The sequence below is a fragment of the Dama dama genome, chromosome 32 (assembly GCF_033118175.1).
Source record: "Dama dama isolate Ldn47 chromosome 32, ASM3311817v1, whole genome shotgun sequence".
NCBI classification, from domain to species: Eukaryota; Metazoa; Chordata; class Mammalia; order Artiodactyla; family Cervidae; genus Dama; species Dama dama.
The window spans coordinates 30,268,369-30,284,774 of record NC_083712.1 but is presented as its reverse complement, the minus strand read 5'-3'; the positions used below and the strand labels follow the sequence as shown (position 1 = coordinate 30,284,774).

Below are 16,406 nucleotides of genomic sequence, written 5' to 3'. Positions count from 1 at the left end.
TTATGTAGGGAGTTGCCATGTCATAGTGATTAATATCATGTGGTTTTTCCAGTAGTCATGTGTGGATGTGAGAGTTGGACTATAAAGAAAGCTGAGCACTGAAGAATTGATGCTTTTGAACTATGGTGTTGGAGAAGACTCTTGAGAGTCCCTTGGACTGCAAGGAGATCCAACCAGTCCATCCTACAAGAGATCGGTCCTGGGTGTTCACTGGAGGGACTGATGCTGAAGCTGAAACTCCAATACTTTGGCCACCTGATGTGAAGAACTAACTCATTGGAAAAGACCCTGATGCTGGGAAAGATTGAAGGCAGGAGGAGAAGGAGACGACAGAAGACAAGATGGCTGGATGGCATCACTGATTCAATGGACATGAGTTTGAGTAAGCTCCAGGAGTTGGTGATGGACAGGGAAGCCTGGCATGCTGCAGTCTATGGGGTCGCAAAGAGTCAGACACAACAGAGTGATTGAACTGAACTGAACTGAACTGAAATTCATAATGCCTGGCAGACAGTAAGTCAGTCTCCAAAAAGGAAGCCTACCATTACAGGTGTAGCCATCCTTAGCATCAATTACAAGATATGGTGAAATTATATTTATGTGTAGACCTGAGTTATCTCCTCCTACTGTGTAATTCACCTGCTGTGGGAAGGAATTCACAGCTTCCCATTTCTGTATCCCTCCCACCCTCACCCCAGCGTCTCGCATGATGCACACACACAACATAGGTGATCAACAGAATGGACTTAAATGCACCAAAATAGACTTGGCTGTCTATTGTTGTACATCAGTTCATATCAAACTCAATCATTAATTGCTGCTTACCTTAAAAGGGCACCGTATAACCTAATTAGTACTGCAGAACACTACATATATTCATTTACTCAAAGTATCAGATGACCAAAGTTTGTATTTTTGCAATCAGATGTTCTTTTAAAAACAGAGCTTTGTTTGAATAAAGAATTAGAACCTATTAATCTTTTATCCTAACCGTTTGCTGAGCCCCTGCCAAAACTTCAGGCTTTGCCATCCTTTTTTCCTCCACCTCTTTAACAATTATTTTCTTTAGAGCTAATCTGATTTTGCTGTTACAGCACACTCATCAAGATCGCGGAACAGACTCCATAAAACGAACAAAGATTGATGAAATGCTGTTCATCATTGAGGGTAATGACGATTCTCTACAATCTGTACCCTGTGTCTCTCTGTTTTACCAGGGCAGGCTTGTGCCACAGCCCCGCTGGAACCGCGGCTAAACTTTGTGGAGTAGACAGACCATCGATTCAAGCATATGCCTCTTAAGCTCAGCTTGAAAAAAAACAAAATTAGGAAAAAAAAAAAAAAACCAAAAACCCAACCTGTGAGTATGGGAAGTTTACATGCCATGAACTCTACACCATCATTAAAAGCAGAGTTCTTCCAGAATCTGGAAGTAACCAACAGGGCCCCTTTGTTCCAGCCCTGCAGTCCTAAAAGAGCAGTTCCAAGCCAAACAGCTCGGAGGGGCACCCAGTTCGCTCTGGGCACGGCTGCCAAACAAACGCCCAAGACGGTTCCCAGGAACCTTCCGCGCCGGCTGAAGTGTTGACAGGCTTGTGAGCAGAAAGATCGGGCTGTTAATACGAATCTACAGCTCAAAGAGTCAGAAACTAACCTACTCATATTTCCCTGCCCATCCTCCACTCCCTTTCTCTCTTCTCAACAGTCCAAGTACAGATTCTTTTTTTTAAAAACCTTCTTGAGTAAAGTATCTACGTCCCCTGCTTCCCTCCACCCGGAAAAAATATAAAAAGCTGTTAAGGTTCTTGATGCCAAGCGGAGTCAGCTCAGCTCCCTCTCTGCCCGCCACCCCCACCCCAGATTCTCGCGGATTCCAAGGGGCGGGGGGTGCGGGGCGGGGCGGCCTTGGCAGCTGCACCCGGGCCGGGTCCGCCCTCACCTCCTGCTCGGTCATGTCTTCTTGGGGCCTCATGGGACATGGAAAGTGTCTTTTGCTTACAGAGAATGCGGGAAGCCCGGCAGCCCATGAAGCTTTTCATTTCACTTTCTTCTAAAAAGCCTTTTATTTTTCTAAACACACCTCCAAGACTGGTCTGATGGTTTTAGAGACACCAGTCCCTCCATTCACAAGATATTAATGCTAGCTAATGAAACTCTGAGTTGGTAGACTTAAAAGTTTAATGAGAGGTCAATTAGACCTCGAGAAACTGGAGGGAAAAGTTAATGAGTCAGAGAGAAAGAGACCGAAAATGCTAGCTGCTCCAATACTGATCTTCCTCTGTTTCTACAGTAATAAAACCCTTGACATTGAGCTGACATACCTGACCGCCTAGAATAGAGCCTTCCTTTCTCAGGGTCCTCAGCAGCTATGGGAGGCCATGTAACTAAATTCTGGACGATGGGATGGAAGGAGCAGCTCTAAATGCTCTTTGCAGAGCACGTTCCTGAGTCCAGCGCAAGCCCATTCTTCCAGCCCTTCCTCAATCCTGCTGCTTGACCAGGGACCTGGTGCCAAAGACAACATCCCAGGAATGACAACCGGGAGTAAGAAGACAGAGGAACCTTGCACGATGCAGCCACACCACCACCCCTGGAGTGTCTATCCCTGGACTATTGCATGAGAGAGAGACATTCCTATCTTGTTTATGCTACTGTTCATTTGAGTTTCTATTTTATTTCATGTAGCCAACCATAATTTAAACAGAGTTGGGTTTTCCATGAAGCGAATGAAGTGTAAAGTCAGAAAGCCTCACTTGTCTGGGATTATTCCAAGGCTGGAGGAGGAAATTTAGTGTTGTTTCCATGGTCATTTTGTATTCTTTTCCTTAATGGGTTCCCCTAAACTGCATAAGCCCCACAACCCTGAATTCTTACCTCATCTTCAGTAATTCAATGAAGCTCTTCGTGCGCGTCTCTTCTGGTAAGTGAACCTGAAATAAAGAACAATAAATATGTCAGTTTTCTCCTGCATGACGTAAACTCCAACATACTTGGTGAGATTTAAGAATATTACTGCCCACTGTTTCTCAAAGTATACATTCCTAAATATTAATGATTGCTATATGAAAAAAGTTTTATGATCAAGTCATTTGGGGAAATGCAATATAAGCTAAAACATTTGTGTCTATGATTTTAACTTGAACATCTCAGAGGATTTAATTTGCCAGTGTGAATAGGGAATCTTCCTGAGAAAGAGAAGGCTCTGTTTTTGAAACTTGAAAATGAAAGTACCTCAGTTGTGTCTGACTCTTTGCGACCCCATGGACTGTATAGTCCATGGAATTCTCCAGGCCAGAATACTGGAGTGGGTAGCCATTCCCTTCTCCAGCGGATCTTCCCAACCCAGGGATCAAACCAGGGTCTTCTGCATTGCAGGTGGATTCTTTCCAACTAAGCTGCCAGGGAACCCAGGACGACTAACCATCTCTCCCATTCTAAGGAGTAGTCTGTGGGCTAGTTTTCTGTGGAGCAAGATTCAGAAATTCACCAGGTGTCAGCTGGAAATATTTTTGTGTTTTATTTTTTAATATTTATTTTTATTTATTTGGCTGCACCAGATTTTAAGTTGCGGCATGCAAACTCTTAGTTGCCGCATGTGGAATCTAGTACCCTGACCAGGGATCAAATCCAGGCCCCCTGCATTGGGAGTATGCAGTCTTAGCCAGTAGACCACCAGGGAAGTCCCTGTGTTTTATTTTTATAGCATTAGTGGAACAAGGTGATTTTTCTTCCTCATCTTTTTTTAAGTTGCTGTCTGAAGTTTGTTGTCCAGTAAACATGAATGCCAACAACACTGCCATTTTTAGATTGACACTGGCCCATCTCTCAAGTCTCCAACAAAAGCTAGGAATATTATGTACAAAGTATTAGATCACCTCTGCAGGAAAGGGTGTGATTTCAGAGGAGCTGGGGTCACACTGAGGTTTTATCTCCCATGAGGAGGTTTTTTTGATAGTGAGGTACAAAAAGCTACAACCACAGTTGAGAAGTAGTTTGCATAAAATATCTTTTTTTTCCCCCCCTTATGTCAATGCTTGTAGAATAGTCCCAGCTCATTTGTGAGTTAGAATCTCATTACAGGGAAATAATTAGTCTCCATGCTTCTTGCCTTTAACTAAAATTTTAGCATTCACACTTGTATTTGTCTTCTCAAGTTTCTGTAAGAGTTCCACAAACTGGGCGACTCAAAAAAATAGGATTTAACTTTCTTGCAGTTCTGGAGGCTAGAAGTCTGAAATCAAGATGTCAACAGGGCTGTTCTTCCTCTGAGACTCTGGGGAGAATCCTGCCTTGCCTCCTCCTAATTTCTGATAGTAGCCTTCAGTCTTTGGGGTTCCTTGGCTTACAGCTGCATCCTACAATCCCTGCCTGTTTTCACATGGTTTTTCTCTTTTCACAGAGGTTAGAACTTCACCATATCTTTTGGGAGGATACAGTTCAACCCATAACAACACCAAAGAACCCTTATTTATCTGCGGGGCAGCATGCTGTCATAGTGCACAGAGCTCAGAGCCAGGGGTCAGAAACTCTGGGCAAATGTCTAGCCTACATTTTCATACACATGCTGAGAATAATAATACATGCCTTGATGTCCATCTAAGGGTTGTGACAAAGATTTGGAAAAGTGCTTTGTGGCCTTTCAATGATAGTAAGTGCTATCGCGATCTTTAAGGAGAAACATGGCCAGTGTGGGCAGTCATCATTTAGTATATAATCCCATGGGCTTCCCAGGGTGCCTCAGTGGTAAAGAATACACCTGCCAATGCAGGAGACATGGGTTTGACCCCTGGGTCAGGAAGATCTTCTGGAGGAGAAAACGGCAATCCACTCCAATATTCTTGCCTGGGAAATCCCAGGGACAAAGAACCCTGGTGGGCTACAGTCTGTTGGGTCACAAAGAGTTGAACATGACTGAGTACACACACGGCAGCATATCATCCCATACCTAACTGTAGACAATCATTTTGACCTCTATCTCATTCAGTTACTTACTAGACAAGGATAAGATTTTTTTCCCCTTTTTTTGCTGCCCGTGCATTGTTAACCAAGCAAAGTCAGGTGGTGAGGTGAATCCTTGCAAGTGCAGCCAACTCAGAAATTGAATATGAAGCACTGAGTAATGGGAAAATGCCCATAATGCTTTAATAAAATTCTCTGTGTTTTAACTCAAAGGACTGAAAAATGTCAGTGAAAGGTTTTTTTTTTTTTTAAAGACTAGATATTAATGAGTATAGTCAAAATTCCTCAGCATTCATTGTATATAAATGGCAACCCAAAGTTTTTGATGCAATAATAATAAATCAGTAGAGCCGACTCCTTAGAAAAGACTGATGATGAGAAAGGTTGAAGGCAGGAGGAGGGGGGGACAATAAGAAGATGAGATGTTTGGATGGCATCACTGACTCAATGCACATGAGTCTGAGCAAGTTCCGGGAGATGGTGATGGACAGGAAGCCTGGCATGCTGCAGTCCATGGGGTCGCAGAGTCAGACATGATTGAGCGACTGAACAACAGCAGAGAAGTGGTTCCTAAACTGAGGTCCTTGATCTCTAGAGACACTGGAGATAGTAATAGGAATTTGCATATAAGCTTTAATTTTGCCTAAGTCCCTAAAATCATCTTTTCACTTAGTTAAAGTTATCATAACTAAAACGTTCATCTTTTTTCTTGGGTGTGAATTTATTACATAATTTTGACAATACTGGTTTTCTCCTGTTGGGTAGACGTTCTCCTTGGCAACCGTATACCTTTTTAAACCAATACAAATGAATCAATTATGATGACACATTTAAAATCATTTAAAGAATTAAAATGGAGTAACTGGTTCAGGCCACCAACATGGAGCTGGGTGGCTCTTATGGATTTGGTTTCAGACCCAGTTTCGGCATTACAGAGAACCTGAATTGTCTGAACTGTATCTAACTCGTGGACACCACCAGCGTTTTCAAAATAGTATCTGCTAGCAGCTGCCAGCTACAACCTTCTGGTCTCAAGGTTGTAATTTATAACTATGCAACCATTTCAGAACACAGTCAATCCTTGCTTAACATGCACTCTTACTTCTTGCTAGCTCCAGTCCTATTTTTTGACAAACATCTTATGTAACTTTTCAGTTCAGATTGTTATTGATTATCTACATCAATGTTTATATGTGTAGTTATTTTGGTATACAGAATCTTAAGAAAACATGAGAACAAAAGGAGATTGAGATCTTAAGAAAGGATTCTTAGTAGTTAAAATGTCGAGAAAAGGGTAGATTAAAAAGGTGGCTACTGATCATATGACCCCCCCTTTTCAAAACAAAGGCAGTCTCCCAAACTCTGTTCTATTTTTACTTAAAACCATTACTTGACTTAAATGCCTTAAAACCATTACTGTGACCTTCTAGAATTTCCTGAACAGTTTTCTGCTATTTAAAATGTAGTTGACTGATTCCTTTCAAATTTCAGAAATTTCCTGTATCATTTTAATGATTATCTAGAGTATGACTTTGCTCTCAGCATTATTAAGTAAACAGAGACAAAACACTAGGAAGAAAAATTTATATATTTAGGCAAAACCTTAGAGAGGGCAGAATGCTTTTATGATGTGTGGGTGCACGGGTGCTCAGTCGTTCACTCATGTCCGACTCTTTGTGGCCCCATGGACTGTAGCTCTCGAGGCTCCTCTGTTCAAGGGATTTTCCAGGCAAGAGTACTAGAGTGGGTTGCCATTTTCTCCTCCAGGGGATCCTCCCCACCCAGGGATTGAACCCACGTCTCCTCTGTCACCTGCCCTGGCAGGCAGATTCTTTACTACTGAGCCATCTGGGAAGCTTTTATGATACAAAACCTGAAGCAAGACAAAGTCTGGGAAGGCAGAGTCACCGCTCCTGAAAGGTCTCAAACCCCAAATCAGAATACTCTACACAAGGAGCCAATGGTGTTCTAGTAGATTTAGTGACGCGATCTCCCTTGTTTATGACGTGAAGATCCCATGTAGTCCCCCATGCTGTCTGGAATCCCTGAGGAAATCAATAGAAACTACATCCCTGACCATTCTTAGGTGGTTTCTATCACTTTCCCTAAACTTTAATTTTATATGATCTTACTAATCATACAGGTTTTCCTGTGTGTGTGCGCTAAGTCGCTTCAGTCATGTCCGACTCTTTGCAAACCCAAGCACTGTAGCCCGCCAGGCTCCTCTGTCCATGGGGATTCTCCAGGCAAGAATACTGGAGTGGGTTGCCATGCCCTCCTTCAGGGGATCTTCCCAACCCAGGGATCAAACCCGCATCTCCTGCATTGTCAAGAAGGTTTTTTATCACTAGTGCCACCTGGGAAGCCCCACAAGTTTTTCTTAGAACTGCATAGATCTTTACAACAAAGCACTTTTCACTCCCTGGGGAAGATGTTCCGAAGGCCAGGGTATGCTTTCCTTTCATCCAGAGACTCAACTTTAAGCAGCTCCTCATCTCTACCTTTTCTAATAACTTGTTTTAAAATCAGTTCATTTTCTTTCAAAGTGGGATATCACATAACATTCTCCACTGGAGGGCATATGAGGTGAGAAAAATCACTCCTCTAAGTGATTTTCAAAAAATGTATCCTTTCTCGTAAGGTATATCTTACATACATGTCAGCATGAAGGGCTCTGCTCAATGACATTTTACTCAGTGAACCTATTTTTGGGGCCAGAAATAGAAAAAGAAATCAAAGTTGGTCAGCACTCTAGGTGCCCCTCTAAAGCCACCCCCCAGTCACTCCCAACCCTACTCCACCCCTGAAAATAACTTCTAAAAAATTTTTTTATCACTACAGATTAATTAGTCTGATTTTAGTCAGAATATATCCATCTGTACATGACTCAGTTTCCTATTTGTTGAGGCTGCTGAAGCAGTGAGTCGTTCATTTTTATTGCTGACTCATACTCTGGTATGAAAATGCAACAATTTATTTTTTTGTTCTATCTCAGATGAACCTTTGGGTTACTTCTAACATTTGACTCTTAAGAACACTGCTTCAATAAAAATTGTTGTGCGTGTCTTTTAGAGAACACACATATTTCTGTACATCACTACATTTTGCTATTATCTGTGCTCTAGATATTATTTGCATTTATTGTGTCTGTATGGCAGAATATAATATAATGGTGTCTTACTATGTATCTCTTCTCAACTCCTCATTCAGGAGCATCAGGTAGGTAGCATCACACTGGTTTTGTTGGCGATAAACACACCAATGAGACTGGCAATTACTAAAAGTCAGGACTTAGTGTTTTGTTCAAGACTTGTTTTGTTCTTGATCTTGTTTTGTTCAAGATCATCAAGACTTACAAAGATGGATAAAAATATTAATAATGCAGATTAAGTGTAAATGTGTATCATACCAGTAGTCACTGCATTGTTAATAGCATAAAAATAGAGAAAATACCTTTGAATATTTGAAAACCATTATTCAATTCAGCAAACAATTCTTCTTGTTATTGATAAGTGAGTGAAATTTCAAAACACGTGTTTTTGGTTTCACTTTGTTCTACTTGTGAACATAAACAAAAATATCAGTCAACATTTATGTTGGATATCCACTTGGAGAATGTTAAACATTTGTTAGAAAATCTCTGGTCAGAAGGTACAATTATGTTCAGTTTTAGTAGAAAAGACCAAACAGTTTTCTAATTTACACTCTTATCAGCAGTACATGAGAGTTTCAGTTGCTCCTCACGTGCACATGTACTATTTCCTTCCAAGTACTTTTTTTTTTTTCAGTTTTAGTAATTCTGATTCATCTGATATAGCACTGTTGTTCTTATTTGCATTTCCCTAATGACTAATAATGTTGAGTATCTTGTCAGTATTAATTAGTCTTCTGAATATCCCTTTGGGAAGTGTCTATTTTTATACCTTTTGTGCATTTTCTTATTAGGTGGACTGTGTTTTTCTCATTGCTTTGCAGGAATTCCTTATATATTTTTTGTATATCTTGTGTCTGAGGTCTTCTATCTTCTATAGATCTTTGTCAAATATACATCTGACCATTTGCAGCTTAACTTTTCCTTCTCTTGATGGTGCTTTTAAATCTTAATTTTAATACAATCCTATTAATCAACCTTTCCCTTTATGGTTTCAGTGATTCATTAAAAAACATTTGCCTACACCAACGTCACGAAGACACTCTCCTAGGTTACATTCTAAAAGCTTTATTGATCTTTCATGTTTAGATCTATAGTGTGCCAGGAGTCAATTTTTGTAGGTGATGTGAGATGAGCATTTAAATTGCTTTTTTCTACATAGGTTTCCAAATTCCATCTAAGTTTTCCAAATGGATACCCATATACCATTTGTTCAAAATACCATCTTACCCTATTGCAGCGTAGAGTTGTTCAGTTGCTTAGTCACATCCAACTCTTTGCAACCCCATGGACTACAGCATGCCAGGCTTCCCTGTCCTTCACCATCTCCCGGAGCTTTGTCAAACTCATGTCCATCGAGTCGGTAATGCCATCCAACCATCTCACCCCTTGTTGTCCCCTTCTCCTCCCACCTTCAATCTTTCCCAACATCAGGGTCTTTTCAAATGAGTCAGTTCTTTGCATCAGGTGGCCAAAATATTGAAGTTTCAGCTTCATCGTCAGTCCTTCCAATGAATATTCAGGACTGATTTCCTTTAGGATAGACTGGTTGGATCTCCTTGCTGTCCAAGGGACTCTCAAGAGTCTTCTCCAACTTCACAGTTCAAAAGCATCAATTCTTTGGTGCTCAGCTTTCTTTATAGTCCAACTCTCACATCCATATATGACCACTGGAAAAACCATAGCTTTGACTAGACGGACCTTTGTTGGCAAAGTAATGTCTCTACAGTGTAGAGTAACTGGTCATAAGTTGAACAACTGTCTATCTCTTTCTGGACTCTGTTTTGTTCCACTGGTTTATCTGCCTTTCCATGTATCAAGCCCACAGTGTTTAAAATAAGTCTTGATATGAGGTTGTGTAAGTTCTGTAACTTGGTTCATCCTCAAGATTGTTTTTATTATCCTTGGCTCTTTATACTGTCATAAAAATTTAGAATTAGCTATTTCTTGAGAGAGGGATCAAAAGGGAGGGGATGCCACATAACATAATCTATTAGCATATAAGTAGTGTGTAGTCTCTCCTGATTTTGATGATGCATTAGGCTTATGAGCTCCAAATTAGAATGACTGGGTCAGTAAGTAGTAGAAGACTTCAAATCAACTGGTTTAAATGTTAAAGCACTTTGTTATCTCAATAAACAAGATTTTACTCATGGTATGATCAATATCTCTGGGTTCACTTCTATATGATTCTGTCTTCCATGTGTTTTGGTTTTATCTTCAGGCTAAGAGATCACTTCATTTTCAAGTAACATGTCCATAAATAACAACATTCAAAGGAAGGAGCACTCTTTCTTTTTTAGGTTTTTCTCAGGACAAAAAGTTTTCCAATCAGACATCCCCCTCTTGCCTCATTAGCCAGAATTATATCCAATGTCTTTGCCTAAATCAATTACCAGTTAAGAGAATGGGACCCCCATGAATGACTTAGATAGGATCTTGGACTAGGATTATTTCTCATTAGGTACATGTTCTTGCCAAAGAGGGTGTCTATCTGAACAAAAACAGAGTGGAAGCTATGGGGTAAGTATATAAATATTTCTGCTACGATTTCCCTTTGGTTACTCAACATCCAAATGCATTCTACTTCTTCTGTCTTCACTTCCAAAGATAACTATGCTTGTGTGAATGAACATGACTGCTTTCTTAGATGAAAATAACCCAGTGTCTCTTTTAGTTAATATGTCCAGCTCCAATTCTAGTGTCTCTAGATGTTGTGAAGTCTTACCAGAGCCTTCACTTCCCAAAAGAACCAGAGTGCTAGAAATCCTCTAACACTCTATCTCTTTGTAGTCATCTCTATGCAAATATAAGAGCAAACCTCACTGCAGTTAGGGGACATTCTGAAGGACTCTTTGCCCATCTCTTAATTTGACATCTGCATCGATCCAAGGTCCCTTATGTCAGGAGAGCTGGGCATCACTGAGCCCTTTGTACACATTTTCCTGACTCTCTCCAAGGTATGAACATTCAGTGATGATGAAAGTTTCATTATTGCTGCTCGGTTCCTGCTTATACACGAGACATTTTATGATTCCAGTTAATACAAGATAACCACTGCAGAACAGGAATAACCAACGCACTTAATCACAAGATTGAGCCTTCTGATCTTGAGAGACGATGCTTTCCTATTTTAACAGTCACCACCACTGCTGCTGCTGCTAAGTCGCTTCAGTCGTATCCGCTCTGTGCGACCCCATAGACGGCAGCCCACCAGGCTCCACCATCCCTGGGATTCTCCAGGCAAGAACACTGGAGTGGGTTGCCATTTCCTTCTCCAACAGTCACCACAGGAAACCCCAAAAACAGTACTCAGAAGAGGCCTCCAGGAAAGCAGAAATACTCACGGAGTCTCAGGAGGACAGAGCAGATGCTGTGCTGACTCTATGAGTTGGTCAACAGGTACGAGCAGGGTCACGCTTCGATCTCATCCCAGCAACCCTGCTCCGGACTTGCTAAGAGAGAGGACAAAAAGAAACAGGGAGGGATAAAGAGAAGATCAGGACCTGTCTGAAAGTCACATGCTTACTCATCCCCATTTCCCATACATCTTCCTCTGAATCATAGAATGGTGGAGAATCTGGTAAACGGGAAGGGGAAGTTCTAGCTAAGACACTATCTTTGTACATATTCGGTCAGCTGAGTTCAATGTCATTCATTTCAGTTGAAACTGATAACACTTTATTAAGGTGGTCCAAAGCAGACAGATCTGTATCTAAGCATCTTATTTTTAGTGACATATTTTTAACTGTGGGTGTGGCCTCTGGGAAAGTTATGTAACCAATCTGAGGCCTGGCACTAGCAATAACTAACAGTTATTCAGGACAGGTGGTTAATAGTAACTGATGCGGTATACGTGATGCCTGGCACATGGCAGTCAGTGCTAAGTGACATTGATTTTGTCTTCCTGATTACGATAAGGATGGTGTGTACGTGACAACAATAAAACAAAGAGCTCTGGCAGACTCAGTTCTCATAGCCACAAATGGTATTAAGTACAAGAAAAAAAACTGGAACCTTTCCAAGTAACTGACAACACAATGTAACATAATAGAAAACAATTGCCAAGTGAAATCAGAAATCATGCAGAAAATGCTCTAACAAAAGTGATCTTGAGGGAACTGCTCGCAGAATACACACATCATCTATTGATAACATTTGTGAGGTCAGGATAAAATATGCTATTTGTATTTCCAACAGAAGGATCATGTGAGCTGGATCACGGGAATGTATGTCAATGGTGCTCTGAAAAAACTGCCACTACACCACATCAGTTGTTGCTTAGTCGTGAAGTCATGTCTGACTCTTTCAAGCTAGTACTTGATGTTATTTCCAATAGACCCCAACCAACCACATGTGTTAGCACCATAAATCAATTTTCCTAAGACCTCATAGTCTCTGGATTAATCACACTTTAAAGTTTTGAGCTGAGAGAACAAACAAAATACATAGAGCTAAAAGCAACCATAAATCTTTCTGGATCAGCAAATTTGATATCAGTGCTATAAAGGCCCCTTCTTTAACATTTTTGTTTATTGAGCTAAATTACATCTAACATATTTTGAGCATTTTAAAGTATACAGTTCAATGGCTTTTAGTATATTCACAACCTTATACAACCATCACCATTATCTAATTCCAGAATATTTCCCTTACCCTCCAAAAGAAACCTCCTTTTTTTTTTCCTTCTGGCAGAGCCACGTGGCCTGTGGGATCTTAGTTCCCCGACCAGGGATCAAACGTGCACCTCCTGCAGTGGACGTATTGAGTCTAACCCACTGGACCACCAGGGAAGTCCCAGAAACCTTTCTCTCAAAGTGAACATACTTTTGGAGGAGGAACCTATTAATTTCAGTACTAACACATATATGTTCAGACTTAATTCCAAAATACAATTAAAAAATACTTAAATATACTAGGGAAAAAGGGGAAACAGGGAGAGAGAAATACGGTAGCATATTGTAAGCATCGATAGTGCATTATTTCTGGAGTGGCCTGCCTGCAAGGAGGCCTGCCGTGATCTCCGCTTCCTGACAGCCACGCCCTGCGTGACCCCCTCCCCCATCCAATCAGGACCGGCCGGAGGAGCCAACAGAATACTGCAGGCGGGATGCCGGGTCATTTCCTAGATAGGTTTATAAACCACACGGCGGTTTTCCCTTGCTCTGCCTCTCAGATCTCTCTCGCTGGGGGAAGCCAGCTGCCACGTCATGATGACGCTCAAGCAGCCTGTAGAGTGGCTCACCTCTCCAGGAACTGAGGCCTCCAGCCAGCAGCCATGGGCGGCAGCCATCTTGGAAGTAGGTCATCCAGCCCCTCAAGCCTTCAGATGACTGCAGCCCTGACCAACAGCTCCTGAGAGAGCCAGAACTACCTGACCAAGCTGCTTCTGGACTCCTTAGTGTTAGACACCACAGGTGATAATAAAGGCTTGTGGTTCTCGCTACCAGAGAAATGCAAATCAAAACCACAATGAGGTACCATTACACACCAGCCAGAATGGCTGTCATCAAAAAGTCTACAAACAATAAATGCTGGAGAGGGTGTGAAGAAAAGGGAACCCTCTTACACTGTTGGTGGGAATGCAAACTAGTACAGCCACTGTGGAGAACAGTGTGGAGATACCTTAAAAAACTGGAAATAGAACTGCCATATGATCCAGCAATCCCACTGCTGGGTACACACACTGAGGAAACCAGAAATGAGAGAGACACGTGCACCCCAATGTTCACTGCAGCATTGTTTACAATAGCCAGGACATGGAAGCAACCTAGATGTCCATCTGTACACGAATGGATAAGCAAGTTGTGGTACATATAAACAATGGAATATCACTCAGCCATAAAAAAGAACGCATATGAATCAGTTCTAATGAGGTGGATGGAACTGGAGCTAATTATACAGAGTAAAGTAAATCAAAAAGAGAAACCCCAATACAGCATATTAACACATATATATGGAATTTAGAAAGATGGTAATGATGACCTTATATTCAAAACAGCAAAAGAGACACAGATGTAAAGAACAGACTTTTGGACTATGTGGGAGAAGGCAAGGGTGGGATGATTTGAGAGAATAGCATTGAAACATGTATATTACCATATGTGAAATAGATGACCAGTGCAAGTTTGATGCATGAAGCAGGGCACTCAAAGCTGGTGCTCTGGGACAACTCAGAGGGATGGGGTCGGGAGGGAGGTGGGAGGGGGCTTCAGGACGGGGAGATACATGTACACCCGTGGCTGATTCATGTCAATGTATAGCAAAGACCACCACAATATTGTTAAGCAATTAGTCTCCAATTAAAATAATTAATTTAAAAAATAAACAACAAAAAAGCAAAACAAAACAGAAAAAAAAAGTTTCACACTGCTAAGTTTTGAGGTAGCTTGTTAACAGAGTACTAGAGCAGTGTCAGAGGAATGACTGAGCAAAGCTGCCAGCAGGAGGAGATGAAGTACAAGTGCTTCACAGAGCGAAGCACCTGAAACACACAGAAATACAGAATTACAGTCAATGCGCAAATCCTCTACCCGGCACTCAGCTTACGCAGGTGGGACCACAACTTCCCTTATGGAGTCCTTTCTCTGCCACCAGTGCCCTGTTACAGCCTTTTTTCCCAATTAAGACAGTCCTTGTTCAAATAAAACCTAACTCATACCGAAATCAACAGAGGGGCATACACACTGTGATTTTTTTCTGCGCTCCATTTATGCCTAGAGATGGAGTACTTTTATCCCCTCCATCTTCCTAAGGATGGAGCTGAGAGAAGGCTGATAAGTATTTTCCAGAAGGTCCTTCTAATGTTCTCTGTGTCTAGTTCCACTGGATTTTTTTTTTCAAAGAGGCAAAACAAACAAAATGAAACAATTTAAAGTAAATGCAAATAAAACGGCAAACCACTTTAGAATAACTGGGGGGGGGGGGGTCAAGGAAGAGACAGCTTGAAAATGTTAAATCAGGTATTAATATCTTCACCATTCCTTAGTTTTCTAGAAAATGGCTGGTTTCTCCTCTCCTGCTCAAAAATTCACTCAGACTGTCTATTCTTTCAGTTGCGTAAACCACTCCACAGTGTTTTCTCCTGGCACCAAAATATGTTTGGATAATTCAAAGCTCTAGTCTGTTCAGATCTTGTTGAAACTTGTTTGCTTTGCTAACTCCTAGTAAAGTAAATGTACTTTTAGAGCTTGGTCATGGACTTAAGCCGCCAGATGTTTTTGCCTGATACCATCTATTCCTATCACCTTGTCAACAAGTTATCAGAGGTGGGGTTAATTCTCATTTTGTAAGAATGTGACCCAAAAATGTGTATGGTGATCCTGGGTCCTGGTTATCTTGGATTTACAGCGGCTCTTAGATTACAGCTCTGAGAACAAGCCAGGTGCTGTCCTGTTACTCCCCTTCAAGAGCACAGTGAAGGAGCTGGGGCAACTCAGTGAAGCTACGAGCCATGCCGAGCAGGGCCACCCAGGACGGACGGGTCACCCTGAAGAGTGCTGACAAGAATGGTCCACTAGAGGAGGAAATGGCAACCAATCCAGTATTCTTGCTTGGAGAACCCCATGAACAGTATGAAAAGGCAAAAAGATAAGACACGGGAAGATGAGCCCCTGCAGGTCAAAAGGGAGTCCAATATGCTACTGGGGAAGCGTGCATGAGTACAGTCGCTCAGCCCTGCCTGACTCTTGAAGACCCTATGGACTGTAGCCTGCCAGGTTCCTCTGTCCATAGAATTTTCCAGACAAGAACACTAGAGCAGGTTGCCATTTCCTTCTCCAGGGCATCTTCCCAACCCAGGGATGGAACTCGCATCTCATGCATCTCCCACATTGGTAGGTGGATTCTTTACCACTGTGCCACCTGGGACTCCCCATGTGTGGAGGGCAATTACTAATAACTCCAGGAAGAATGAAGAGGCTGGGCCAAAGCAGAAAGGACGCTCAGTTGTGGATGTGCCTGGTGGTGAAAGTAAAGTCCAATGCTGTAAAGAACAATATTACATAGGAACCTGGAATGTTAGGTTCATGGGTCAAGGTAAATTGGACGTGCTCAAGCAAGAGACAGCAAAGCTGAACATCGACATCTTAGGAAATCAGTGGTCTAAAATGGATGGGAATGGGCGAATTTCATTCAGATGACCATTATATCTACTACTATGGGAAAGAATCCCTTGGAAGAAATGGAGTAGCCCTCAGAGTCAACAAAAGAGTCTGAAATGCAGTACTTGGGTGCAACCTCAAAAATGACAGAATGATCTCTGTTCATTTCCAAGGCAAATCATTCAATATCACAG

At 41.7% G+C, this 16,406-nt stretch overlaps 1 long non-coding RNA gene across 1 annotated transcript in view; it reads right to left on the bottom strand.

The window, feature by feature from the left end:
• LOC133050631 (uncharacterized) overlaps positions 1 to 16,406 on the bottom strand; it is a 162,298-nt gene that overhangs the window by 11,658 nt on the left and 134,234 nt on the right. The window contains exons 3-4 of the long non-coding RNA XR_009691653.1: positions 11,458 to 11,565; positions 2,875 to 2,930 (exon numbers count right to left, since the gene is read on the bottom strand). This is a non-coding gene — a long non-coding RNA (uncharacterized LOC133050631). The remainder of the gene's footprint in view (positions 1 to 2,874; positions 2,931 to 11,457; positions 11,566 to 16,406) is intronic.